The sequence below is a fragment of the Vidua chalybeata genome, assembly GCF_026979565.1.
Source record: "Vidua chalybeata isolate OUT-0048 chromosome W unlocalized genomic scaffold, bVidCha1 merged haplotype SUPER_W_unloc_6, whole genome shotgun sequence".
NCBI classification, from domain to species: Eukaryota; Metazoa; Chordata; class Aves; order Passeriformes; family Viduidae; genus Vidua; species Vidua chalybeata.
The window spans coordinates 658,985-685,396 of record NW_026530341.1 but is presented as its reverse complement, the minus strand read 5'-3'; the positions used below and the strand labels follow the sequence as shown (position 1 = coordinate 685,396).

General features: G+C 45.1%; 1 long non-coding RNA gene across 1 annotated transcript; it reads right to left on the bottom strand.

Moving 5' to 3' along the window:
- Positions 1-7,763: 7,763 nt before the first annotated feature.
- On the bottom strand, positions 7,764-11,892 carry LOC128783011 (uncharacterized). Its single transcript, XR_008428953.1, has 3 exons — positions 11,446-11,892; positions 9,892-10,013; positions 7,764-8,574 (listed from the first exon to the last, which is right to left on the bottom strand). It is a non-coding gene; the product is annotated as an uncharacterized LOC128783011 (long non-coding RNA).
- Positions 11,893-26,412: the final 14,520 nt, after the last annotated feature.

Sequence of the window (26,412 nt, the reverse complement as noted above, 5' to 3'; positions counted from 1 at the left end):
CAAATAACCCTGTCATTTTGAATCATCACCTCTCGTTGCGGGCTTCGGACGAGACACATCAGCCTCGAGCGAAGGTTTGGGTGCGGAATTTAGTCACCAAACTGGGAAGGTCCCGATGACCTTATCGCTTCAGGCCGTGGGTATGCGTGTGTATCCACAGATATCGGGGTACACTGGGTACCTTCGAAGTGTGTCCGTCCTGACCTGTGACCGCAGAGACAGAATCCGGCTGACAGGCAAGGTGAAAACCGTGACCAAACTGAAAATCATCCAGTGGATGGATCATCGAGTGATGATTCAGATGCAGACGGCGCGAGTGATCACTCCGATGATTCCTCCACAAGTGGACACTGAATATTGTTTATTTTTCTTTTTAACATTGTTAAATTTTCCCTTTCAATATTGTTCATTTTCTTTTTTTCTCTTTTCTTTTTTTAATGGACAAAGGGTGAGATGTTGCCCTGATTTTTAAAAGTGTTAAGTTTTCTTTTATAGTTCTTCTGAAAGTTTTAAAGTTCTCATAAAACTTCTTTAGCCTTCTGATAATGTTTACATATTTGAGAGTCAGAGTTCCCACACAATTTCATGTATAAATAGAATAGTTTACATATTTCTCTGTGGGTAGAGAGAAATGACTGATTGATCTTTGGACCAGTGTGGTCGGAGAGGTGGTAATTCCATCCTCCAATCCACGGTCACCTTTGGAATTCTATAAATACCAGATGTTTGAATAAAACTGGGTCTTTTTCTCTTTTGAACTTAACAAGCTTCTGTGTACTCATTTCGTGTCCAATAGTAACATACCTCTAAGTTGAGTCTGTTTTGCCCTTGGAGTGTTTTCTCCCAGTCCTTATCTCAACTCAAGAAGCCTTTGTTTATATTTTTCTCTCCTCTGCCCAGCTGTAGCAGGGGAGGGTGAGTCAGCTGCTTTTCTGGGTGCCTGGCGTTTGGCCAGTGTCAAACCACGACATAGAGTATGATCATCAGGATAGCAGGATCACAAATACATCCCTCACTGTCATGAGACAACATAAAACCAAAACATGCCATCAAAAAAGTCTTATAATTTGTTTGAAATACATTTCAGTACAATAAAGGCAAATTTCAATGTATTATCAATCCCTACAAAATAGAAATTTAAAATGTTTTCCAGCTCTAAGAAAAAATGGTTTTTTGCTTGCCTTTAGATTGTCTAACCACTTTTATTTTTCAATATAACAGTTCATTTCACCAAAACTTTGTTGGGTCAAGACCATAAAAACTGTGTAAAACTCAATCAACATTTGCTTTCTAGCATTGCTGAGTTTTCCAAGACTCCTAATGCACCCTTTTCACAGAGCAAGGTGTGAAAAATGCCATTCACTTGTGTTAAAATTTTTAGAAGTTTAATAGTAATAAAATAGTAATGAAAATAGTAATAAAACTTAGGACAAATAAGAATTTGGACAATCAAAGTGAGAACAATAAAAAGCAAAGAATTACGGACGTCCGGGTGCTTTTGCTCTCTGCCACAAAAGCACACCTTGCTAACAAAGGATTAACCCTTAAAAGCAATAGCCTATTGCATATTCATATATCTCATACATGATTCAAACATTCCTTTCAAAATAGGGTTTTTTCTGCTTAATGTCACTTCCCCCCCTCATCTTGTAAATCAATCGCCTTGGGCCCCTTGGAGTCTGGGTTTTTCTGATAAGGAGGTAATAATTCTTCTCTTGAGATCTTGGTGTCTTGTTGCTGTTATTTCTAAGTGAAGAATTTCTTGATTATCTTATCCATTCCTTGGGCTAGTTACAAAAATATCTTACATCACATAGTTTCTATTTTAATATTATGCTATAGCCTAAAAAATATATATATTTACCACACTACTTAAAAGAGATTAATACAGAACTACTTAAAGGAAATTAATACAGCATAACTTTCCAACATAACACATATAGTATTCATTTTAATATTTGCGAAGAGCCAATCATATAATATGCATTTTTCACACAAGGCATAAAGCATTTGGCATTCAGCATTATAAACTCTAGCAAAATTGACATTGTGGCAATGGAGACTGCATCTCTATTAAACTTGCAGAACAAGGAGATAACTGAGCTTTAAATAACAGATAAAACACTACATGGTGTCCTAGTTTGTATCTGCACACTACGGTCACAAGGAAGATGTTCCCCAGCTAGGTCAGTCCCTGAGACCAGTGTGCAGTTACAAGAGTGGCCACCCCTAGATCTTCACTGAGTCCTCCCAGGTGGTGGTGCATACAGGGGGCTCACAGCTCCCTGCAGCAGTCGGCTGTGACATGGGTAACACAGCAGCAGCACAGTATGAAAAACTGAGGCAAAGGAACAGAGAGGGGCCACTTGTTTGAGTTCTAGGAAGTTCAATTTCCCCAGAGGATTCAGGGACAAATGACAATAATTGGGGGCAAAAAGCTGCTTTTAAGGAAAGGCGGGAATAAGGGAAGGACACAACCTTTTACCAATAGGAAGGCATTAGGGGAGGGGTGCAGGGTAAGGGCTATCCAATAGAAGCCACCAAGGGGGAGGAGCAAGCCCTGCACCATAATCTTGCTTCAATGAAGGGATGAAGGACAGGGAACATTCCAGAAGGGAACAAAGGAGGTACAAGGAGATTGACAGGTGTATGGTGGGAAAATCTTGGGGTAAACAACTCAGGACTGAACCATTAGGGAAGCCAAATGGGGTACATGGAATGAACCATTACAAACTTATAACAAGGAATATTTAAAACCTACTGCAGAAGAACAAAGTGCAAAACAACAGACTACCACATCTAACAACAGACTACCACACTACTTTAGGGCAAATTTGGGAGAAAACCTCCAGAAGGAGACCCCAGAAAGCAAACCCCCACGGCCCCTCTCCCCACCTGGTTCAGGAAGAATTTCCTTGGAGACAAGTGGAAAAAAACCTGTTTATTTAACAGGCAAAGCACTCCCCAGCACAAAAAATGAACAACACCAGATGACAAAACTCTTTCACCGCTCTGAAGAGATGACAAATTCAGAAAGTCTCTCCTGGGAGTGGTCGCTCTGTTATCGGTCCCTCCGGTGCTGGGAATGGCTGCTGCAGGCCACAAAGTGCAAAACTCTTGGTGTTTTCCCAGGTCCCAGTCTGGAGCAGTTTCAAATGGTTCCAAGAAAAGGGAAAGAAAAACAGTCCAGGGGAAATTCGGACTGCCTAGCTAAACTAGCTAACAGGCAAAAAGCAAAAGCAAGCACAAGCAGGAGCAAGAGCAAGAGCAAATGCAAAAGCAAAAGCAAAAGCAAAAGCAAAAGCAAAAGCAAAAAGCAAAAGCAGCACTATGTACCACCGTCTGTTTCCAGCAGACCATGGGGGAGTGAGCAGGCTGATAACAAAACAAAACTTTGCTTTTCAGAGCCAGTCTTGAAGGCACAGAACATAATATCCAGCATAAAAAGAACAGACAACTGGGGATACAAGCATTGTAACGTCACCCTAGGACACATGGTTATACTAGAAGTCTCATATCTGTCAACATATCTGTTGCCAGATGACCAGGTGTCCTGGTTTTGGTCACGACTGTTATTTTTTTGCAGTAGCCATGAGGGAATGGAACCTGGAGCAATGTGGGCATGGCTACTGGGTTATTCTATATCACCTCACATCATTGCAGGGGGTAGGGGAAAGACAGTCTCTGGCTTCCAAGAAGTAGGGTATAGCTTCCAACTGAACGAAGTTGGTGGGCAGGGAAAGCTGTCTACCACTGTTTCACTATCTTGGGCTTGGTGAGAATTTTGCATGGAAATCACCCTCTATTTTCTACACTTTTGTTATTAGTATTGTTGCTGCCATTGTTTGTTTTCTTATCTCACTGCTGTTTCCAGTAAATTATTCTCAAGCTGTGATCTTTGCCTTTTGTGCTTTCACTTGGAAGGGGAAGGGGGAGCAATGTGGTGTGGTTCAGTGGGAGCATGAAATTGGGGAATACAATTCCTAAACCATGACAGCCTTAATTGACGCCTTACATAGGGCAGGAGAGGTTGAGATAACAACAAATCAGCCCAGAAGGGGGTTGGAAACATATTTGATCGAAGCATTTAGAATTCTCGATATTTGGCAAAATCAGGAGGAACATCAATAAGACTTTTACATTGAACTTCTGAAGGGCAGACTTTGGCCTGTTTAAGAGACTTATTCAAAGAGTTCCTTGGGAAGCAGCCCTTAAAAACAAAGGAGTTCAGGAAAGGTGGGCGTGCTTCAAAACAGAGATCTTGAGGGCACAGGAACAGACTGTCCCTGTGTGCTGAAAGATGGGTCAATGAGGCAAACGTCCAGCCTGGATGGGCAAGGAGGTTTTGGAGGAACTTAGGAATAAAAAGAGGATGTATCATCTTTGGAAGGAGGGCCAGATCTCTCAGGAAGTATTTAAGGGGGCTGCTAGAGCATGTAGGAAAAAAAAATGAGGGAGGCCAAAGCTCAGTTTGAACTTAAAATGACGACTTCTGTAAAGGATAATAAAAAATGTTTTTACAAATATATCAATGGTAAAAGGAAGGGTAAGACCAACCTTTGTTCTTTATTAGATGCGGGAGGAAACTTAATAACTGCAGATGAAGAGAAGGCAGAGGTGCTTAATGCCTTCTTTGCCTCAGTTTTTAGTGAGAAGATGACTTGCCTTCAGGACAACTGTTCTCTTGGGTGGGTTGATGGTATCAGGGAACAGAATGGTCCCCCCATTATCCAAGAGGAGGCCGTCAGAGAACTGCTGAGCTGCTTGGATGTAGTAGCCACAGGCCCTGCAAGGCCTCCCTGGCTGTCACTTGCCTAAGATAAGAAATGCCTAGTCATGATGACTGGGCCAAACTAGCCCCTCTTCCGCCTTCGGGTCCTCGTTATCTCTCTGTAAGACCATAGGTCATATTCGCCTCAACCCTTTTTATTGGACTGTTTCCCAAAGCCCCTATACCCTATATAAACCCCTATTTCCGCCCAGTTTGGCAGAAGAGCTGTCACTGAAACCCTTTGCAGAAGCTGCCAATAAAGACATATCTGTGGAACCTCATACAGCCTTCTCCTCTCTCTCTCCCTGCATCTGCCGAGGCACTTGGCAAGCAAAGAGATGAAATCACTGCAGAGCTGAATTCACTAAAGAGCTGATCTCACTTAAGAGCTGAGCTACTTGCTAAGATTGCCTGTGTCTGGGAGCTTGCCTGAGGGACCTGGACAGGTTGTGCTTAGCTGGACCTCGCTATTCAGGACACCTACGGCAGCCGGGGTTGGATAGACCCCAAGAATCCCAGGCTGTAATACTTGGATATTCATAAATCTATGGGACCTGATGGGATCCATCCCAGGGTGATGAGGGTGCTGGCAGATGAGCTTGCGAAACCGCTCTCCATCATTTACCAGCAGTTCTGGCTCACTGGTGAGGCTCCGGATGACTGGAAGCTGGCCAATGTGACACCCATTCACAAAAAGGGCGGGAAGGAGGATCCCAGTAATTATAGACCAGTCAGCCTGACCTCAGTACCAGCTAAGATTATGGAACAGTTTATATTGAGTGTCATCACACAGAACTTACAGGATGGCCAGGGTATCAGACCCAGTCAGCATGGGTTTAGGAGGGGTAGGTCGTGTTTGACCAACCTGGTCTCCTTTTATGAGCCTGGTGGATGCAGGAAAGGCTGGGGGTGTTGTCTACTTGGATTTCAGCAAGGCCTTTGACACTGTCTCCCACAGCATACTCCTGGAAAAGCTGACAGCCCATGGCTTGGACAGGAGCACTCTTTGCTGGGTTAAGAACTGGCTGAATGGCTGGGCCCAGAGAGTGATGGTGAATGGTGCTGCATCCTGCTGGCAGCTAGTCACTAGTGGTGTCCCTCAGGGGTCTGTGCTGGGGCCAGTTCTGTTTAATATTTTTATTAACTACATGGATGAGGGGATTGAGTCTTTCATTAGTAAGTTTGCAGATGACACTAAGCTGGGAGCATGTGTCGATATATTGGAAGGGAGAAGAGCTCTGCAGAGACACCTGGAATAGTTGGATAGATGGGCAGAGTCCAATAGGATGAAGTTTAATAAGTCCAAGTGCTGAGTCCTGCATTTTGGCCACAATAACCCCTTGCAGCATTATAGGCTGGGGGCAGTGAGGCTGGATAGTGTCCAGGCAGAAAGGGACCTGGGGGTGCTGGTCGACAGCCAGTTGAATATGAGCCAGCAGTGTGCCCTGGTAGCCAAGAAGGCCAATGGCATCCTGGCCTGTATCAGGAATAGTGTGGCCAGCAGGAGCAGGGAGGGCATTCTTCCCCTATACTCAGCACTGGTGAGGCTGCACCTTGAGTACTGTGTCCAGTTCTGGGCCCCTCCGTTTAGGAAGGATGTTGAGACGCTTGAGCGCGTCCAGAGGAGGGCAACTAGGTTGGTGAGGGGCTTGGAACACAAGCCCTATGAGGAACGACTGAGGGAGTTGGGGTTGTTTAGCCTGGAGAAAAGGAGACTCAGAGGTGACCTTATCACTCTCTACAACTTCCTGAAAGGTGGTTGTAGTCAGGTGGGGGTTGGTCTTTTTCTCCAAGCAGCAACTGACAGAATGAGAGGACACAGTCTTAAGCTGCACCAAGGGAAATATAGGTTGGATATTAGGAAAAAGTTTTTTACAGAAAGAGTGATAAAGTTCTGGAATGGTCTGCCCAGGGAGGTGGTGGAGTCACCATCCCTGGATGTGTTTAAAGAAAGACTGGATGTGGCACTTGGTGCCATAGTTTAGTTGAAGTGTTGGGGCATGGGTTGGACTGGATGATCTTGCAGTTCTCTTCCAACCTAATCATTCTGTGAATTCTGTGAATTTGTTGTATTAGGCACAGAGCAACTGTTTGCAATGCTGCTAGGTTTGTTCATGTGGGCATGCTACCTAACCCTGTATATGTTTCCATATATACACTATGTGCCCATCATGGTGCTCTTTTTCAGAGAAGGGAGAGGGATCAGGAGTGCTTTGTTAATGTACTGTGGGATATCAGTTTGTGCGGAAAATCACACTATGAAAAGCCAATGTCCACAAAGGAAACAGTCGTCCTGCAACTTTATTCAAATAAAGGGAGAGAGTCTACTGGGACGCATGCCCCCAGGGTTTTCTCTCTCAAGGGTTTGGAGGGTGCAGCCTCCTTTTATTATAAACTCTTGTCTCTTCCTTTCCCCATTGGCTGAGGTACTAGGAAGGTACAGCCTTCCTGAACCGCCTACCACATATTCTCCCCTTGAACATGTCATTTTCCCCCAAAGTTCAGAAATTCAGTCTTGTGCGGACCCATTTGTCTGTTTCAGGAGTCAAACTGTTTAGGTTCTGTAACAAACCTATGGCTTGAAGTTCGTAGAGACATTAAGACCCATTTCAAAGATGTTAACACCCATACCGTCACCCATGGAATTGTTTGTAAAGACATTAGCACACATCTTTCCTATCAAGTTTATGACATGATAACATCAAGGATAATGAGTGTCCTTGGGATGTATACTCAGTGCTGCTCTCCTAGTCTTACCTCAGGTGATACCTTGGTGGGGACTATCTTGGTTTGAATGACAGGTGTCTGCCAAGGAAGGTGGGAGCCTCCCTTGGAATGGAAAATATTACCCCCTTCCCTCCAAATTATTATAACTTTGTAATTAAGAGGCTTTCAGGCAAAGTTAAGGGAAAAGGAATAACAGCACTTTACTAGAAAATAAATATATGTAATAAGACAAACAAGTAACAATAAACAAACAAAAAAACCCCAACAGAAATCCAAACACAGCCTTCTCTCAGCCTTCAAGCACTTTCCTTGTTGGTGTAGTTATGGTCATAGCCAGCAGGGGTGCTGTTGGCTCCCAGCCAGGCAGGCCAAGTGCAATTATTGCCTTGTGACTGCAGGGGGTGCTGTGGTGCAAGCTCAGCCGCCTTTCTGCATGTAGTAATGGTGGCTCAGCTGGTGAGAGAGATAGAAAAGGGACTTTCTTTGCAAACTCACAGCAGGGGCAGCCAGTCCCGGTGCCACTCCTGATGGTGAAATGGACTGCACCAGGGACCTCGGAGCAGCACACTGGAACAGCAGAGGCAAGCACACCCAGGGTGGCAAGCAAAACATAGCAAGAACTCTGAAGCTGTGCCAGGAGCTGGGGGAGGTCTGGGCAAACACTGGGAGTCCGGTTAAAGTGTAGCAAAAAAGCCTGAAGCAGCAGCAGAAAACAGCGGGGCAGAGAAAGGAGGGGCCAGGGGGTAAACAGAGGGGCACGCTGTCACGATCCGCCCATAGGGGCAAAGGAATCGTGATGGTTCTTTTCACTGATCCCAAAAGTGCAAAAAGGCAAACAACAAGGGGCTATTAGTTAATCACAACAAATGCACCTTTATTAGGGGCCAAAACAGTAAATGCGATAGTGGGATCAGAAAGGAGATAAAAGAATAGAGAGAGAGAGGGAGAGAAGAAGAGGTGGAAGGGAATAGCTACCAACACAGGCAAGATCCTCAGTGGTCCGGATGATGGGGATCCGTCTTGTCATGTCGGGGGAGTCTCCGAAGTCCTGGTCGGCTTGGGGGTCCAATTATAGTCTACAGAGGAAAGAGGGGGGAACATGCAGGACAATGAGAGTCTATTGTAATTGCTGTGGGGGAACAGGTGAGTCCACAGAAACCACCAAGGCAGGACAAATACAATGAAGAATAACTCCATTGGAATTATTGAAGAAGAACAGGTCATGTCATTAGTGGTCACACCATCCTTTTCCCCACTCCCTGTGGTAGGGGTCTCAGTCTCAGTCCTTGGGAGGAGGGTTCTCGATCTCTGTCTGTCATGGTGGTAACAAGGCAGATGAGGGGTCTTCAGTGAGAGACCACTAGAGTCACCCCAAAATTTCATTTGGCTTAAGGGTGGAGAGTGAGCAAATATGCAGTAGACCATTCCTTGCTGGGTCCATGCCAGGTCTTTGCCAATTCCTTGCCAACTCCTTGCCAACTCCTTGCCAAGTCCTTGTCAGGCCTTGTTTGGAACAGCTAGCATGACAGTACAGCAGTTGCACTTGCACTGTCGTCTTCTCCAAGCCGGAACTGCAGTGGGGGAAGGGGTTTCTCTTCGTGGCAATCGGAAGGCAAAGGAGAATGAGGGGGGCTGCAGACGGCCTCTTACACACGCTCGGCAATTTCTGGCTAGGACTCGGCTAACGAAGCCTTTGCAAGCTGCATCACACGTGACAGATACTTTGGCATTACAAAGTCACAGGGAGCGGGATACTTCGGCGGGACGTAATCTCATGGCGAGGGATAGATTTTACGAGCAATTTCCGTGTGTCTCAGGGGTCTGGGCGGAGTCGAAGAAAGGCTGCCAGCAGTCCCCTCATCCCCCTCGCCTTCCGGCATGTCAGTGTCCATAGAAGGATCGTCCTCACCCTCTGAGTCCGCCACATCCGTATCACCCTCCCCCAGTGTCCAGTGCTGCAACGCTTTAGAGAGAATGCCCCATGTAACTGCTAATTCAAATGTGTCCTTATCTCTGCTGGAGATTTCATGCCACAGTCGGTCTCCTAGCGACTGCCAAGTGTCCAGGCTAAAAGTGGTCTCAGAGTCTACTGAAAATCCATGAGCCTTTGCCCAGCAGAGCAGGGTGCTCAGGGAATGACCTGATACAGCAATTCCCATGCACAGTAATGTGTCCTTCCACACAGAAAGGACAATTTGTTCCTCTGTATAGGTTTGGTTCCCCATATTGTATGGAACTGTTCCCCCGCAGCCCGCCTAAGCAGCGATTTGCTCCGGAATACAAACTCTCGCTTTGCTGGGGCCTGTCCCAACCAGCTCTCAGGCTGGTTCCACTACTTATAGTCACAAAAGACCACTCCTGTCTAGGAGGGTGCAGGGAAAATACTGCTGTACCTCTCTTAATGGAGTGCGGAGGGTGACCCCAGTTCTTCAGTCTTGGCTGCAATGAACGTTGGCGGTCACCAGATGTTGCTCTCATATTAGGGACATCTGAAGGAGGCGACAGACTCCAAGGTCTCAGAAGGCAAAACGCAAAGTTTATTAGACATCACATTCTTTTATAGACTGTTCCGATAAAAGTGGACCTGATTGGTCCTCAACCAATACCACTCACATCATTGTCTAATTAGGAACAACACCCTTCTTGTAAACATCTTACAAGTAAACAACAAGTTCAAAGCACCAACTGCAAAGATTAAAGATTATTTTAATTCTTTCTCTGAACTTTCTCAAGCTGCCCCAGAGTAATGCCTGGGAAAGTTTATCTTTGTCTCTGACCAGACTGTCAGCATCCACATAGTTGTTGTTTGGTCCCAGGCATGGGGTTGTAATTGCAGCTGAGCACGGGCGGTGGCATACATGCCGATCCCTGAGAGATGGGATGCTGTGATATTAAGTGGCGGATTTTGATTACCCTTCTTCAGTACCTGGGTTTGAGCCAAATCTACAAATTCCATCCACCACACAGAGTACTGCCCCTCTGCCCCCCCCCGCCCATCGCCCATTAAATCTGTTTTAAAAAGAGATTTCCAGTCCACCGGTAGCATGGTATGCAATTCAGCTATAGCATCTATTAAATTCACAGTAAAGGAGGAATGCAAGCCATTTATCCTTTGCTGATTTCCTTAGTTCTTTAACCATTTCATAGGACAACTGTTCATGATGTGGATTTTGACTGCAATACATTACAGGCATAGCTTATAAATTAAATATCTCCCAATGTAGTGGGTTGACTGCTTGCCAAACACCAGTGCACTCACAAAAATCATCTACTCATCTTCCTCTGCTATAATTGGAGCAGAGAAGGGAAAAAAACAGTTAAACTAAAGCTCATCGGGTTGAGATAAGGATTAGGGGAAAATGCTTTAGGGGCAAAACAGGCTCAAAACTTTAAAGGCTGTAAAGAAAACTTTAATAACAGAACTAAAAGGAGAATGATAAGAACTAAAATAAATCTTTAGAACACCTTTCGTCCCCCCAGCCTCTCTCTCCTTCCCACTGACAACATAAAGAGACAAAACCTGGGATTTTGAGTCAGTTTACCACCTCTAAAAATAAATCTTTCTTCAGTTCACTTAGGGAGAGGAGTGTCTCCTGCCATGCCACAGGAAACAGTTTCTCATGGTTTTAATTTTCACGAATAGCAGCCTGCCCGGAAATCTGCAGTCATGAAGTCCCTTTCACATTTTGGCAGTCTTCTCACAACTGCCTCCATGTGTCACCAGCTTATGGGGTGCAATTTTTTAAGGATGAGCTGTTCTAGCATAGAAGCAAAAGTTCTCTTCTTTGATCTCTGAAAGCAAAGGTTGCCTCTCTCTGTTCAAGTCAGATCACAGCTTCTTTCAACATTTATATTTTCTATTTCTCTTCTGAGCTGTGGATGAACGCTGCATCCTCCCATGCCCTTTATGAATTACAGGGAAATAGTCTGGTATATTATATTCTCACCTCGGCTTGCAAAAGGTTTTCAGCTCTGAAACCGGAACATCTCCTCTCCTTCTTTCCTCTGGGCTTTGGACCCTCCTTCTTCACCGACCTTGGTGTCTTCTTGTTGCTTTCTTCACGTGCCTTCACCTTTATTTCCTCTGTCTTGGGAGAAGATTGGCGTTCACAGATTTATTTGATCTCAGATGGAATTCTGCAGTGCTGAAAAAGGTTAATTTTGCCCGGACCTTGCATCAGGGAATTGCATGCTCTGCCTCTTGCTGTTGCTCATGTGATCCCTGTCAGGCAGCAGCCTAGGAGCTGGTCTTAATGTTGTTCTTGGCTGCATAGTTGCTCACAGAGGCGCTGAAAGGGTTAATCTCATCCGGGCCCTACATCGGGAAATCGCTCACTATGCTTCTTGCTGCTGATCATGTGTTCTCCACCGGCACCACACCGCGCAAGCCGCACCAGCTGCCAGCTCCACTCTGGGGCCACCCCTGGCACAGACTGCAGAGCCACCCCCCAGTCCTAGCTGCATGGTGTCTCACTGCGCTGAGGTGGCTTCCTGGCAGCAGAAATCTTGGTGGCCGTGCTGGGGGGGTTGTGCTGGGGGCTAAGTACCGTGGTTTCTTAGGGAGCCTTTTCCCTTTCCTTTGCTTTATTTGTCTCTTTATTGTCCACGGGGTATCAACCTGTGACCGCTGATGCACGCCAGAAGAAATGGAGCAGGCCACCCAACTTGGCAGGGCATGCCTCCCCCGCTTGGGATCTCCCAGGGTCTCAGAGGCGAGGTGTTACATCCCGGATGAAGCTCCCAATTGTGAAAAATGAGGTTCACTCTCCTAGTAAAATTTAAAAGTTTAATAAAGGACAATAGGATACAAAAATAAAGTGAAGTTTAATGTCCGCGTGCTTGGCATTCAGCCAAGAGCACACCTGCTATTTCAGAGGCACCCTTTACATACCTTTTCTATTGCATCAGCCTATTGCATATTCATAAACAATTATGCATATTTAAACTTTTCCGCAAACTGGTTTACATGTCCCAAGAACTGTTTAGCATGGCTCCTCCTCGGGTCTTCCTTTTCAGAGCATGCACATTTCTTGGCTGTGGTTTTAGTCTGTTCTTATTATCAGGTCCAGCTTGGGCTTTGGTCCATACTTTCTACAGACGGTAGATGTTGATAGTAGCAGGGGTCTTCATCATACGTTTATTGGATGTTATCCCAACCAAGCAGACAGCTCAATTATCACATGCATAACTATATCAGCTATTTCACTACTATGTCTAAGATTAGTTAATAGCAGAAATAAAAACTATATCTTTATAGCAAAGTTACTTTGTATCTGCGCGCTGCAGTCACAGGGAAGATGTTCTCCAGCCAGCTCACTCCCCGAGACCGGTGTGCAGTCACGAGAGGGGCCGCCCCTGGATCTCTACTGAGTTCCCTGGGGTGGAGGTGCTTACAGGGGCTTGCAGCTCCCTGCAGCTGACGGCTGTGGCGTGGGTAACACAGCAACAACACAGTACAAGAAACCAAGGCAAAGGAATAGGGAGGGATCACTTGTTTGAGTTCCAAGGAAGTTTTATTCCCCAGAGGATTCAGGGACAAATGACAATAACTGAGGGCAAAAAGCTGCTTTAAAGGAGAGGCAGGAATAAGGGGAGGACACAATCTTTTACCAATAGGAAGGCATTAGGGGAGGAGCGCAGGGTAAGGGCTATCCAATAGAAGCCACCAAGGGGAAGGAGCAAACCCTGCACCCCAATCTTGCTTTGGGGAGGGGATGAAGGACAGGGAACATTCCAGAAGGGAACAAAGGAGGTACAAGGAGATTGACAGGTGTATTGACATACACTTGGCAGGAGAATCTTGGGGTAAACAACTCAGGACTGAACCATTAGGGAAGCCAAATGGGGTACATGGAATGAACCATTACAAACTTATAACAAGGAATATTTAAAACCTACTACAGAAGAACAAACTGCAAAACAACAGACTACCACATTACTTTAACATTATACATATAGCATCCATTTTAGTTTTTGCAAAAAGCCAATATTATACTATGTATTTATAACAGTGAGCAACATGACAAGTTTGTAAGCATTGCCTGACTTTTTGCCAGTGACTAAGTTCATAAGAACAATCAGAGGAGTACCAGGGGCAGTTGTGTCACATCCAAATGAGTGAGGATATAAGTTTCTGAGGTATTACTTTAAATCTTTGTTCCCTGGTAATGCGCAACAGAGTGTCTTCATGGAGTCTTTGAGATTTGGTTGTGCTTTGCCCCATAATTAAAGAGAAATGCTACCCCGTCGCTCACTTTTGGCTAACCTCAATCTATAGGCACGATAAGAGGAGCTCCTTGGTGATCTTTCAGGCAAAACTGGATGGTTCAGCCAGGACTGGATCACCATGGCAGTTGCAAGCCGACTTAATAGGGTGCCATTTGTGATACATGAAGGGATGAGACCTGTGGAAGGGGCTGACAGCTGGTCTGTGAGCTAGGAAGAGTTAGTTGAAGAAGAAGCTGATAAGAGTCGCATTTACCCCTGAAAGGAATTCTGCCAAGGTCCTTGCCATGGAAACTGAGAAGAAGAAAAATATAAACAAAAGAAGCCTGCAGTTGGATGTTAGTTGAAAACAGTGGTGGAGACTGCTCTGTAGCAATGAACACTGTGTTGATTTATGTTAACCAATGAATAAGTATAAACTTTGTTGGGAATGTATAAAAGACAGCATGCTGTCATAAAAAAACAGAGAGAAGCCTGAAATTGTATAGCGTTCTTCTGTGTGTCGTGACTGTCTCAACAGTGACATCTGGTGACCCCCTGGTGTGGTGGATGACTGTTGGGGCTGCAGGGCAAGGTGCAGCGGAGACAGAGCCCAATGAAGCTGAGAGCAGCAGGTGAAGCTGCTGGTCTGGACTAGACTGATTTTGATACCTGGAGTAAAGGTGAGCCATTGGGGACATTAAGGGAAATTACTTGTCAAGTGAAGAACAGATTGTTTTGTCTACTTGGAAGGCTTTGTTGAAGAGAAAAGATATTAAGACTACTGATTATGCTCTTCGTAGTGTGCTGTTGTGGGCCGGGTCACAAGATTTTGAAACTCATATAAGTATGGCTTTTAGTGTGAGAGTGTGGAAAGAAGTTGGGGAGAGACTGTGGGATGTGGTGTCTGTTGTAGTGTACAGCTACGCAGACGGAGCAAAAAGCTTTGTGAATTTGAAATGGGAGTTTCTGTTTCCTAAACCTAAAGCTGGAGTTTCTATTCTGTATTTTTACGTGTATTTACCCTTCCCCCTGAAGCTATTCCCATTGGATTTTACCTATAATGTATTCATACTGGGCATTGTTCTATTGGTTTCACCTTATCTCTTATTTTTCCCTATAAAACCTGTAACTCAACCCCAGACCGTCGTCACTTGTACGTGCGGCGTTCGAGCAAATACAACCTACTTTGGACTGCACAACAAGTGTTCAGTCTCTTGAGTCTCTTTAACCTGGTCATGATCGTGCTCTCTAAATAGCTCTGTCTGTATCAAACGAACCACAAAGGTGTTTGTCGCTTCTCTCCGGCTGCTCCCGGAAGCGCCTGGCCAGCACCCCGGGAAAAAGGAGCCGGGCCAATACAAGGAAGTTGGAGAGAGAAAGATACAAGTGGCATCCCAACATAGGGCTCTGATACAGCAGCTGTTTTTAAAGCGCGGCAGATAGCGCTCCGGTTTGGGGCTTTTCCAGACGCTGTTTTCCACAGCCGTCACCGCGAGAGACATGGCCGCTGATGCCACCACCATTGAGCCGTCAGCGCCAGAGTCCACCCGGCGGGAAAAAGCCCTTGCACCACAGCAAGCGTGAGGGGGTTTCCGCTCCTTCTGCTCAGCTCCGGCAGCACTATCGCCACTGAGAAACTGTTCCGGCTCCTGCCCGGTTCTGGGTTTCCAGCGGAGTGAAGACGCAGCTTCTGCACACCCCAGAAGATGACCTCAGACCGGGAACCGCTGTTTTTTTGTTTTCTAAGGGTCGACGGTTCTATAAGATTCAATACTAGCACGGGAGGGCCCCGGTTAGTGGATCTGGGTGGAGGCACCCCCATTCCCGCGGAGGGAAAGGAGCGTGCGGCGCACAGTGTGCTGGGGTGCCGCCGTCGGTTTTTAGATATTTTCAGGTTTTTTTTTTTGTTTTTTTCAGCAGCAGGCGGGTGAGGCTTGCTGGTGGGCAGAATGGGTGGGAAATTGTCCACACAGCAGAAAGAGATTTATAACCAAGTAAAAGTAACCCTGACAGAGTCAGGAGAAAGTTTTTCTAAAAGTTTTGTGAAAAAGTTTATAAAGTGGCTGATTTTGAAGTTTCCAAATGTTTCAGTTCAGGATGTGAGGCAGAAAGTTTTTTGGAAGGGGGTTGGCACTGCTTTAACAGAAGGCACCAAGAAGGGGGATCCTTCAGTGAAACAAGGCTTCATGAGGATCTTTTTGTTAGTGTATGACATTGTTAAAGAGGGTGCAGACAGTTGGGAAACGCGGGAAACTGAAAAGAGCCCATCTGCTTTATTTCCCCCGTCTCCCCGACCCCCACAGTCTGAAAATGCTAATTGCCCTGTTGAAACTTCTGTTTCTAACCCCTCTCCTGATTCCTTTCACAGTTGTGGCTGTTCCCAAAAATGCTGTACTCCTTCTAACCCCTTCCCACACCCCCCCACGGGACAAATCGCCACAAGATGGCGATGACCGTGTGGCGGGGGTCTTTGTCTCTCCACAAGGTAGACAAAGAAGCGCGGCGGGAACTCCTCCTTCCCAGGTACCCCCCACACAGCAGTCCCTAACCCTCCTTCCCTTTGTCCTGACCCCTCCTCCACCTCTCTTGCGGCAGACGAAACCCCTCCCAAGTGCTATTGCAGGCCTTCACCCACAGCACCGCCCCTACAGGTGGTTCCTTCAGCTCCACCCCTCGAGGTTGCACCACCGGATCCCGCCCCGCTCCACACGGCATCACCAACCTCAGCCACTCCCACACAAACCTCCACCCCCGAGCCTCCGGACCCTGCCCCCCTCTCTCCTGTTTCCCAAGCCCCGGCCTCTGGTTCCCATGGCGAAGGGAAAGGCGGGGAAGCCGAAGCCGGGAAACAGAAAGCGGGCAGAGATTCAAATGCTCTGTTCATAGCCCCAGTGTTGTACAACGCGAGAGGACAAAACCCTAGATGGGAACCACTTTCATATGAAAGCATAAAGGAACTCTGCAAAACAAAATGTGAATTTGGGCAAAAAAGCGAATTTTTTAGGAGCATGTTAAAAGCAACTTTCAATTCTAACACCTTAGTTCCAGCTGATTTAAAGCGCTTGTTCAGTTGCTTGCCCCCTCCATCAGAATACAGAATGTGGGAAAGAACTTGGAAAAGGTTTGCAGGAGACCTTCTTCCAGGAATTTTGCAGAGTCCCAATTATGCCAAAGATATAGAAGGTGGCGAGATCACCCTAGAACATCTTGTGGGTGAAGGGAATTGGAACCAAGCCCAAAAACAAGCAGTAGGGATTCCAAAACCAGTGTTAGATCTCACAAAAGACACAGCAGAACGGGCATTTCTTAGTATGCCCTCAAAAGAACCTATAATACCTTATATTGCTCTCAAGCAATCTGTTTCAGAGCCATTCATGGATTTTGTTGATCGAGTGAGAGACACGGTCGAGAAAAAGGTGGAAGGGCAAGAAGCACGAGACGAAATCACATTAGAAATTGTCACCACAAATGCAAATGATGCCTGTCGGCGAGTCATCATGTCTCTTCCAGCGTCTCCTCCTCCAACGCTGGATCGGCTCATCGAGGAGTGCACAAGAAAAGCCACACTAATGGCAGAGGACTTGGTGGAAGGTCCTCAGGAAAAAGTGGTTGCTCCGACATCAGCAACCGCAGAAACTCCAACATCGAGTTCTCCTCCTCCCAAACGCAGGTGTTATTACTGCAATGAGGAAGGCCATTTCACCAGCCAGTGCCCCTTTCGGGGGACAGCGCCTCCTCAGGGGGGGAGGGAGGGGGGGGGGAGAATTCTCCAACCAGCAAAAAAACTAATTGGGGAGCGCAGATCCACCCCGCGTGATGATACAAATGGGGTGGGTCAGGGGGTTGTTGGACACCCCACAGATGATGCAGTTGCGTCAAACAGGAAACACCGCAAGGGAGGAAGAGAACCCTAATTCCTGTTTTTCCTTTATACTGGCAGAATTTTTATAGTTGGTTTACCTTGTTGTATGATTTCATTTTTCTTTCAGACTAGCAGGATGTCAATTCCTACATTCCTGCTCCTCATTTGGCTCCAGAAAAGCAGGAGAATGAGGACTGGTTCAAGGGCATGTTTAAAGGCTGGGATCTTTCTGGGTGGGTGCTGTCCCTTCTAAAGGACATTTGTTATTTTGTAGTTGCAATCTTTTTAGTTTTGCTATCATTTGGGATTTTTAAGTGAATCATTTTTTGCATTGCTTCCTCCAAGTTTGCAGCCTCCACACCTGTCGTAGTTGCTGCTGCCACCATGGGAGGAGAATCGTGGGAAGATGGAAAACAAAACAACACTGCAGTTTAATAGCCGCAGTTTCTCCTTCCCCCAAAGCTCTGTTCATTTTATTAAACAAAAAAAGAGGGAGATGTTATAGTGTACAGCTACGCAGACGGAGCAAAAAGCTTTGTGAATTTGAAATGGGAGTTTCTGTTTCCTAAACCTAAAGCTGGAGTTTCTATTCTGTATTTTTACGTGTATTTACCCTTCCCCCTGAAGCTATTCCCATTGGATTTTACCTATAATGTATTCATACTGGGCACTGTTCTATTGGTTTCACCTTATCTCTTATTTTTCCCTATAAAACCTGTAACTCAACCCCAGACCGTCGTCACTTGTACGTGCGGCGTTCGAGCAAATACAACCTACTTTGGACTGCACAACAAGTGTTCAGTCTCTTGAGTCTCTTTAACCTGGTCATGATCGCGCTCTCTAAATAGCTCTGTCTGTATCAAACGAACCACAAAGGTGTTTGTCGCTTCTCTCCGGCTGCTCCCGTAAGCGCCTGGCCAGCGCCCCGGGAAAAAGGAGCCGGGCCAATACAAGGAAGTTGGAGAGAGAAAGCCACAGTGTTGAAGGGGGACAGGACAGCTGCTGAGCTGACTACCACCTGGAGACTGCTCTATGAGATTTTGAAAGAGTGGAGAACAGAACAGGAGAGGAGAGAGCAGGGAGTGGAAGGAGAGTTAGAGCGAAAAATCTATGTTCAGCCTGTGTATCCCTCCCCTGCGCAGCAGTCAGCTGAATTAAGTGCTAAGTCAAAATATGCTACTCCTGCACAGCAGTTAGCTGAAATTACTTGAAAAGATCAGCAAACTGAGCCATCTGCCTCTCCACTCCCCTCCGACCCACATGAACAAATGATACCATCAACGCCGTATCCTCCCTTACCTGATAGTGATAGTGAGGATGATGAAATGCCAGTGACAAAGAAACTTGAACTGGTGCTGTTGTATTGCACTAAAAAGTGTATTTAGTTGTTGTTGTTTTGCACTGGGTGTTTGGCATCACACGGTCTACCCCCCCTCCCCCCTAAGCCTCAGGTGTGGTGGTCTCTTCCTAGTCTGCTCCTCCCCTCTCCCTGTCCTCACCTGTATCGCACTGGATGCGGGTCCTCAGCTCTGCCCCCCCTTTTCCCTGGGCTCAAAACCCCCCTGGACAACACTTTCAGGCTCTCTTTTTCTCTTCTGGATGCCACCAGATGCCTTGGCCTCTGTTACCCCCTGAGGCGTCGCCTGGATCCGAGGTGGCTCCTGAATAAACAGGATTTTAGTCCGGAGGAGAAGAGTGCCTTTCATCTTTTACTTTTGTCTTATGTAAGATCACCCCTGCGTTCAGGGATTCCGATTTTACATGGTGCATAGATCTGTCTGTTGCAAACCCCATAATAGATCTAAGCCTGCTGCCCCCTGGACTTTACCCCCTTGTCAAGTGACAATTACTGCCCAACACCCTTTTTACAATTTTGGGAGCATGTTAAAAAGAAAGCAGCTGAAGTGGGGGATTTGGATTTATTAGAAAAAATAGGTCCACCAAAAATGTCAGATATACAGAGTGTTGATATAAATGTTGCTTGTAATGAGCCTATGGCTTTTCTAGTTTTCAAAGCAGTTCCTAATTCAGGAAAAAATGATAGTCATCAAGTTTTTGCATGGAAGGTCGTGCAAGACCTTCAAGCAAAGGTGGCTAAATATGGTGTTAATTCTAGAGAAGTAATGCAATTAATTTGTGTTATTATTGCTGATGTGCTTGCTCCTTATGATATCATGCATCTTGCTACAGTTTTGTTTCAGCCAGTACAATATAGTGTATTTCAAAATACCTGGAGACAATTAGCCAAACAAACAGCTTTGAATAACATGCAATTAATTCAGCAGGACCCTCATCACACTGTAGGAGTTGACGCCTTGTTAGGCAATGGACCTTTTTCTAACCCAGATTTACAGGCAAGGTGGGACCCTCTAATTTTGGCACAGGCTCAACAATTAGTGTGTTAATTAAAACAACGGAAATGTCAGCTCCAAAACAAAGATATGTTACTATACACCAAGGGACAAAGGAACCTTTTTTGCAATTTGTGGAAAAGGTTGCTGCAGCTACTTAGAAACAAGTGGATGATGAAAATTTACAGCAAATTTTATGCAAGCAATTAGTAAAAGATAACACAAATGAAGATTGCAGAAAAATTATTGAAACCTTGCCTGGAGATCCCTCATTAGCTGACATGGTAACTGCTTGCTCCGAGGTCGGGACAGTTGAACACAAAATGGCTGCTTTGGAAGCTGTCCTAAAGCCTCCACCAAAATGTTTTAATTGTGAACAACAAGGGCATTTAAAGGCACAATGCCCACAAAATGTTGAACAAAAAGTAAAATCTAAGATAAATCCAGGTAATAAAGTGAATTACAGTCATTGTGGTAAATTTGGACATTATGCTAAACAATGCAGATCAAAATATCATGCAAATGGACAGCAATTGCAGGCAAACTGGAAGAAGAACGCGAAGGGGCGTGCGGGGACACAAATACCCCAAGGAGAAACACAAGGTCTCCCGGCACTGCAAAGCTATCCATTTGTGAACAATACTCAGGGGCCACAAGTGGCTCCGCAAGGATTGATATACCCACAGCTGACACAATAATTATCTTAACAAGACAAATATGTTAAGTGCCTCTTGATGTCTATGGTCCCATAAGACAAGGACTGAGTGCCTTTTTAGTGGGGAGATCTAGTAGTACTATTCAAGGTATTAATGTACATTTAGGGATTATTGATGCTGATTATTTGGGACAAATTCATGCTATGGTATCAGTTAGTGAACCCCCTGTTACTATTCAGAAAGGAACTTGCATTGCTCAACTTGTTCCCTTTGTGAGTTGTGTTCCAAATGCAGTGAACACAAGTCATGGCACAGGAGGTTTTGGATCTACAGGAGCACCTCAAGTATTTTGGACTCAAAAAGTGACAGATCAATGCCCGGAAAAGGAATGCATCATTACAGCCAAGGGACATCATCCAGAGACCATATCAACAAAAGGTTTGATTGACACAGGAGCAGTTGTAACTATAATTTCACAACTTTCTTGGCCTCAGTCATGGCCTCTCACTCAAGCAGGTTTTGGAATCATGGGGCTGGGTGGCTCGACTACAGGTAGTCTGTCTGCCATTGTGATTAATGTAAAAAATACTGATGGCAAACAAGCTAGCATCAGGCCTTATGTTGCCAATACCCCATATAACTTATGGGGACGAGATTGTTTATCCCAGTGGGGTGTTAAAATTACTACGGATTTTTAATAGGGGCCACTGTGATGCAGGGCCTTAAGCGTCCAGTTGTAACCCTGATATGGTTGACAGATAAATCTGTCTGGATTGACCAGTGGCCCCTTCATATTGAAAAGCTTACTGCCCTGCAAGCATTAATAGCAGAACAGCTGTAAGCTGAACATACTGAAGAGTCATTTAGCACATGGAATACCCCTGCTTTTGTGATAAAAATGAAATCAGGAAAATGGAGACTTTTGCATGATCTACGGCAGATAAATGCTGTAATGGCCACAATGGGAGCTTTACAACCAGGCCTTCCAACACTCACAGTAATTCCACAGGGATGGGAAATAATTATCATTGATTTAAAAGATTGGTTTTTTGCCATTCCCTTGGCTGAACAAGATAAGGAAAAATTTGCTTTTACTGTGCCCTCTTTAAATCATGATGAGCCTAATAAAAGATATAAATGGAAAGTCCTTCCTCAAGGAATGAGAAATTCTCCCACTATTTGTCAATGGTTTGTGGCACAGGCCTTATCAAAGGTGCGAGAGCAATTTAGTAATTGCTGTTGCTATCATTACATGGATGATATCTTGTTGGCTTCTGATAATAAACAACAGTTGTCAGATCTTGAACAACATGTGATAACAAATTTCAAAACTTTTGGTTTAGTTATTGCCCCAGAGAAAGTACAGAAAAAGATGCCTTGGAAATATTTGGGATTGATAATAACCAATACTCAGATTGTGCCTCAGCCGGTAAAATTAGGCATTGAAGTTAAAACTGTTACTTATGTACAGAAATTGGTTGGTGCAATAGGTTAGATCAGGTCATACTTGGGGATAACTAATCATCAAATGCAGTCTTTGTTTGAATTGTTGTCAGGGATTACTTCCTCTACTGATGAGAGACATTTGACTATTGCAGCAAAAAAGTCATGGAAGAAGTTGAATTAGCTTTGACATGCAAATTTGTTAACAGGATAGATACTTCTGTTGGTGTGCAACTATTTATTTTAAAAGATCATTAAATACCATGTGGAATGTTGTGTCAATGGAATGATGACTGGGAAGATAAATTGCATATTTTAGAATGGATATTTTTATCTTTCAGATCCCAAAAAACAGATTCAGGACTTTATGAGCTTTTTGTAGATATCATTATCAAGGGTCACAGATGTTGCCATGAAATCTTGGGCCATGATCCTGTAACTATTGTGATACCTGTACAACAATGGTATTTTGAATGGTGTTTTCAAAATAATAATGAATTGCAATCTGCTTTATCACATTTTACAAGTCAGATGACATATAATTTACCTTCTCATCCTATTTTGACTTTGTCTAGGGATATTCCTTTTCAGGGGAAACAAATTTGTTCTCCTGTTCCAGTGGAAGGTGCAATAGTTTTTACGGATGGATCAGGGAAAACTGGAAAAGCAGCTTTGGCCTGGAAAAAGGATGATCATTGGGAATATGAAGTGATGATTCAACAAGGGTCTCCTCAGCTGGTTGAACTTTGTGCTGTACTTTTAGCCTTTATTTCCTAATCCTGTAAATATAGTTACTGATTCTGTTTATGTTGCTAATTTAGCTAAACATTTAGATCAAGCTGTGTTATATAATATAAAGGAAAAACCATTATTTGTCATGTTGCTGAAATTATGGACTGCTATTTGTAATCAAAAGCATTCCTATTTTATTGTGCATATTTGTAGTCATACATTGCTACCTGGATTTTTTGTTGAATGTAATCACAGAATCACAGAATAATGAGGTTGGAAGAGACCTCTAAGATCATCAAGTCCAACCCATGCCCCAACACTTCAACTAAACTATGGCACCAAGTGCCATGTCCAGTCTTTTTTTAAACACATCCAGAGATGGTGATTCTACCACCACCCTGGGAAGACAATTCCAGTACTTTATAATTATTTTGGTGAAAAAATTTTTCCTAATATCCAACCTATACCTTCCCTGACGTAGCTTGAGACTGTGTCCTCTTGTTCTGTCAGTTATTGCCTGGTGAAAGAGACCAACCCCCACCTGTCTACAACCTCCATTCAGGAAGTTGTAAAGAGCAATAAGGTCACCTCTAAGCCTCCTCTTCTCCATGCTAAACAACCCCAGTTCCTTCAAACGTTTCTCATAGGGCTTGTATTTCAAGCCCCTCACCAGCCTTGTTGCCCTCTGGACACGCTCAAGCATCTCAACGTCCTTCTTAAACTGAGGGGCCCAGAACTGGACACAGTACTCAAGATGCGGTCTCACCAGTGCCAAGTACAGAGGAAGAATGACCTCCCTGCTCCTGCTGGTCACAAAATTCCTAATGCAGGCCAGGATGCCATTTGCTTTCTTGGCCACCAAGGCAAATTGCTGGCTCATATTCAACCGGCTGTCGACCAGCACCCCCAGGTCCCTTTCCACCTGAACACTGTCCAGCCACAATGTCCCCAGCTTGTAACACTGTAGGGGATTTTTGTGGCCAAAATGTGACCATGCTGTGGCATGGTCCATGGCCAGGTGGGGCAGGGGGAGGGCGGAAAGTTGGAGGAATTGCCAGCTTTCCCGCAGCCCGGTGGGGGCGTGCACCGAAATATAAGATTGGAATGGGTCGCCCATCTGAGGGTGGCCGTGGGATGTCCCAGGGACCCCAAATCCAGGGGCCCCAAGTGATACCTATAAGAGACTGGGGGGAGGGATCGAGCCGAGTGAATCTCGGCTCGGCAGAGAGCCTGGGCTCCCTGCCCCCACGGCCACATTTGGGACACTTGTTCCGGCCCCCTGAACTGGGCCCTCTGCATCGCCGAGCACCACAGGGTCCCAGGGCCTGCAGGTGCTGCTGGTTTTTTTGGGAAAAAAAAAATAGGCGGAAAAAGCTGTGTTTTTCTGACAGCTCAAAGCATTGGAAAGCCACAACAGCCTCGGCCCAAGTGATTGAGTTAAGGGCTGTGGCCATGGCATTTCAGAGATTTCATGGCATTTCAGAGATTTCTCATGTGTTTCTGAATTTGGTCAATTTCTGAATTGGGTTCATTTCACTCAATTGCTTTGAAAGCTTTGAGGATGCAATTTGGACCTGATTTCAAATTTGTCACTCAAGTTGTTCATTGAGGACATGACTGCATGGGCCAAAAGCCTTGCATGATTCTTCTATCAAGTGCACACACCTTGCAAAAGCAATTTTGATGAATGCCAACCAAGGCTTGACCTGCTGCACATTACTGGCTGGGATAAATCCCAGAGGCCTAAAGGCTTTGCAGCTGTGGCAAACAGATGTTACTCATCTTGCCAGATTCCGAATTTGGCTGATTTGGGTATGTGCACGTGTTTGTTAATACCTTATTTTCTTTCATGTGGCATCTGCTCACACTGGGAAATGGGTTTTGATAAGTTGGACTGCCAGTCCTTTGGCAGACTGACAATGAGTTGTTACTATCCTAGAGTTGGTAACTGGTTTCTTGGAATTTATAATAAGAGATTGGAATCTCTTCGACTGTTCTGAGTCAATATCCAAAATGAGGTTTTGATTGATTTGAGTTGATAAAACTCTCAAGCTGTGTTTGTTCTCTTTCCTGCAAGGGCCCTGCAGGAGGGTACAAACACCGCCTTTTCTTTTTTCTTTTTTGTAAACGAAACGGAGGAAATATGCGTATTCTCAGTTCAGTCAGAGAGAAAGAGAGAGGTTTTCTAACTAGGCAAGAGCCTGGGAAACAGTTGGAAAGGAATGTAAATAATTCACTATCTCTCTTGTTGTTCACATTGTTATAGATACGTTCTGCCACTGTGCGTCATTCACTGCACACCAATGGTGTGAGATGTTTTTACTTTAAGACCAATGAAATTAGTCTGCACGATGTTCCCTATATATAGAGCGGTGCATTTGAAATAGATCAATTCTTTCCTGCCTTCTGATATTGGAGTCATTCTGTTCCCGTCCTGCCTCAACGGCAACACTGCTGGCCCAGCTTGCTGCTTTCCGAGAGTCCTGCTAGGGGCACTGGAGCCGGCTGCCCCAGGGGTTTGTGGAGTCTCTCTTCCCTTCCCATCTTCAGGCAAAAGCCGCCATTGCCTCGTGCTCCTCGAGCCTGCACCGGAGCGCCCCCTACAGCCACGTGGGGATCACCGCACCTGCTCTGCTCACCAGGAGCCTGCCAGCGCCCCTGCCGGCTGTGACCATAACTACACCGAAGGGGAAAGTGCCGCAGCCGAAAGGCTGTTACTGGGTTCCTGGTTATATTTGTTGTTAATGCCGTAGTTGTTGTTGTTTGTTTACTTTATTATACACACTAGTAAGGAACTGTTATTCCTATTCCCATATCTTTGCCTGAGAGCCCCTGAATTTCATGATTCTAATAATTCGGAGGGAGGGGGTTTACATTCTCCATTCCAAGGGAGACTTTTTCTGCCTTCCCTAGCAGACACCTGTCTTGTAAACTAAGACACTTGGAAAGTGTTTTTTTGTGGGTGGGTGAAAGAGTTGAGGCTCAAAAAACCCTCATATCTTTGCACTGCGATTGGGATCACATACATAACTCTCTATTTGTCACTTGTCTTCTCTGGAATGTAATGGAACAAAAATGGCAAACAATCAAAAACCACCTCCAAGGAGCCTTATATAAAACCTGTCCTGGTTTTGCATGGGACGTATTTACGGAAGTGATGCAAAGCTTCCAGGCATTGGAAAGCTGTACACGCCTCTGTGAAAAACACATGTTAAAGACAAAAGAAACGCAGAAATGTGGTAGTCTGATATTTTACAGTTTGTTCTTCTGTTGTAGGTTTTAAATATTCCTTGTTATAAGTTTGTAATGGTTCATTCCATGTACCCTATTTGGCTTCCCTAATGGTTCAGTCCTGAGTTGTTTACCCCAAGATTTTCCTGCCAAGTGTATGTCAATCCACCTGTCAGTCTCCTTGTATCTCCTGTGTTCTCTTCTGGAATGTTCCCTGTCCTCCATCCCTTCCTCGAAGCAAGATTGGGGTGCAAGGTTTGCTCCTTCCCCTTGTTGGCTTCTATTGGATAGCCCTTACCCTGCACTCCTCCCCTAATGCCTTCCTATTGGTAAAAGGTTATATCCTCCCCTTATTCCCGCCCCTCCTTAAAAGCAGTTTTTTTCCCTTGTGAAAAACACCATTCACTTGGTTTTTAAAATCTTAAAAGTTTA